This window comes from Apium graveolens, chromosome 7, assembly GCF_009905375.1.
Source record: "Apium graveolens cultivar Ventura chromosome 7, ASM990537v1, whole genome shotgun sequence".
In the NCBI taxonomy this organism is placed as follows: Eukaryota; Viridiplantae; Streptophyta; class Magnoliopsida; order Apiales; family Apiaceae; genus Apium; species Apium graveolens.
In genome coordinates this window covers 7,928,186-7,931,721 of record NC_133653.1, presented here as the reverse complement: position 1 = coordinate 7,931,721, position 3,536 = coordinate 7,928,186, and positions in this window count along the sequence as shown.

Sequence of the window (3,536 nt, the reverse complement as noted above, 5' to 3'; positions counted from 1 at the left end):
GATCTACCTCTTCCAGTGTAGGAAGAGAATGTTCAATGCTGATCCACTTATGTTAGTTCAGGAATCTCTGGCCAGAGTGAATGAAATTAGAAAGGAGTTTCTAATTTACATTAAATAGGACTAAGCATAGTGAATGGGAAAGCAAGTAATTAAATAAGATAGGCTTGACTAAGTTCCATGCCTTGTATTTAATCGTGACATTGCAGGGTAGAGGAAATTAATTGTACGGTAACTACTCACTGAATAGGTTCTTGGTATTCTAAGCAGTGAATTCGTATTATCCAAATAGTCGCGATATGCTGAGAAGTATCCCTCACGATGTAGAATAAATATGATTAATTAATTAATCATATTTAATGAATTAGAGAATTTATATAAATAATGATAAAATAGTTTTATTATTATTTATTTCTACTACCGGCTTAATATTGAACCTACAGGGTCACACCATAAAAGAGAATGATTTAATGGTGGAGGAATTAATTAATAATGGCTGATAATTATTTATTTATGAAATAAATAATTAATTGGCAAATTTAATAATTGATTAAATGAGATTTAATTGATTATAAATTAATTAAGAAAAGTTCTTGATATTATTAATTAAGAATTTAATTTTTGGAAATTAAATCAAGTGAGAGAATTATTTTTAAAGAGTTTAGAGAAAGGATTAATAATTAAAAGGTGTTTTAATTATTAATGAGAATAATAAAGGGTTAATAATAATAATATTTTATGGGAAAATTTTCCGCTGAAAATTTTGCCTATAAATATACTATTATAAACCCTATTTTAACCTCAACCAAAAAGATTTACAAAACCCTAATTCTCTCCATCTCCCCCTGCCTTCATTACATCGTTTTCTTGGTGGATACCGGTGGAGTGTTTCACACTTGAGGAGCAGCTGCTAAGGATCTTCGTTCGTGGTTCTTGGATCGCTATTAAAGACCTCCATCTTTCCATTAATGTAAAGCTTCTTAAGGTAAACATACTGAACTATGAATTAAATATTATTTTTCGCATGGATCCTGTGGAGGGTTTCAATTTTTTTTAAGATTTAAGTTTACGTTTTCGTTGCGTTTATGTGCTAAAACCCTTCAATGGCATCAGAGCTACTTGCGAAAAGTTTTTAATTCGTTTATGTGTTTAACTGTTTTCGATATATGAGCATGCACGTGATTCGCCATGATTTGATGTTGATATAATATGCTTATATATGTATGGTTTTGAATATATGATATTCATGTGAGTTGTATAATCATTAGATGATTATGTAATCTGTATATATACTGATATATATATGATTTATGTTTGTTCTAATTATGAGAATCATATTAGATACGGATTCTGAATTGGCTGCTGCAGATTTGCTGAAATCTGGGTCTGGTATCCGATTTACGCAAACGAATACCCTATTCCATAGGTAAACGAGCTTCTGAACAAAACTGATAGCTAAAGCTATCAGCGACTCATCTGTAAGGCGTTTGACGTTGTTTACTGCCCGTAAACAGTGATTCTTGTTTTTCTGATTTGATTCTGATTTGATTCTGATTTTTCTGATTTTTGTCATATTTTCTTTTAATGATTAGATCATGGATAATATGATATGTTAAGATCATATTATATGTTTTAACATGCTTTTATGTGTTGTATTAGCATGGTGGATGGTTATGACCTTTCGACCTTAGTGTAATGGTTTTGGTTTTAAATATGACTTGCATGTCGTCAATCTTTGTAATCATAAATCTCGAATGTAACTCGAGTTATTCTTGTAAGTTCATTAGATTAGTTTTACTTTCAATCATGTAATGTAATTGAAGACTCAAGAAGGCTATCCAATGGAGGTGATACAAAGAAGAAGACGAGACATACAAGAAGTCTAAACAAAGAAGAAGACTTATGTAATAAGTAGTTGTATTTATTTCCATCACCATATTAGATTGACCTTGATCTTTATCATGAGCTTGATAACGATCACATAGGATGGGGCCATAACCAAACACATTTACTTTATTGCACTTTACATTTACTTGTTTATTTAATTTTATATATGAGATATATGCCTATGTTTACCATGCGATGATAGATTTAGGTGAACTTAAATCAATATAAGGCGTGCTCTAGAAAATCTAGAATAGGAATCGTTTCTTGCCTTAACAATAAATATTATGAATACGATCATGAGATTCTTGTGTTTATGAAACACGTAATTGAATATGAATTTTCAATATTGAGAGAAAGGATGATTCTGTCAGCAACATATTTCTATCTGTAAGAAAGGGTTATTAAGTGACGCCTCTTGACAATGCTCCACCCGATCTGGGAATCATCTGATTATCGATTATTGATTTGAAATATTTAATTTAAAAGGAAGAATCTCTTTATAATATGATTATGATTGTAACGATAATCCCTCTAAAATTAAATAATATCAAGTACTAATTGGCCAATGACACAACGGGCTTGTGTCGGTCAAAGCCTTCCAACATGGTAGAAAGTAGTTCTTATTTTTAAATCATTGTCGTTTCATGCTACAGCCAAGGGCTTTGATTTCGAAATAAGAAATACTTGTCTATTACATAGAGATGTGTACATTGAATTAGAATCTAAAGGTCGGTACGTGCCACAGCCGTGGGCCGTTGGAGACTGATTCAATTATACGAAATGTTGGGTTAGACTTGACTTAGAATATTGAGTTTGTCATGCCACAACCGTGACTCAATTATTCAAGAGGCTAAAGTTATATTAGGGAATAACATAAGATGTAATTGACAAGAGTTGCCTGCCTATTGAACATCACATGACGTTTCGTGCCACAGCCGAGGTTGTGTGATGGAATGTAGGATCCCTATTCCCACTAGCATTATGAATGCTTAATTTTCACTTAGGGGGTTGAATAAATTAGATAAACTAGTGGGAGTCACTTATGAATAAAGACCCGATTCATATAGTGTTTTGAAATGAAATTGAATATTTGCTAAGTGTTGTTATGTGTTTATCATTTACAGATTTACTATATTCGTCATGTCTTCTGCACTATCACTCCGAAGCATACTAGATGCTCACAAGTTAACTGGTCCTAATTTAGCTGTTTGTTTTCATTGTAACAAGTTGGGGCACTGGAAGAGGAACTGCAAGGTTTACCTTGCAGAATTGAAGAAGAAAAAGGTAGTAAGACTACCGCTTCTGATTCAGGCATGTTCATGATCGAAGTTAATATGTCACTAGGTCAAATTTCTAATTGGGTATTAGATACCGCCTGTGGTTCTCATATTTGCAATTCGTTGCAAGGACTAAAGGGAAGGATGATTCTTAAAAAAGATGAGGTGATTCTACGTATGGGTAATGGAGCAAGGGTTGCGGCCATATCTGTAGGATCATTTAGTTTACATATGCCTACGGGCAAGACTATTATTTTGAATAATTGTTATTACGTTCCCTCTATTGTGAGGAATATTGTTTCTATTCCTATGTTTGATTTGGATGGTTTTTCATTTATTATTAAGAATAATGAATGTTCTATCCTTAGAGATAAT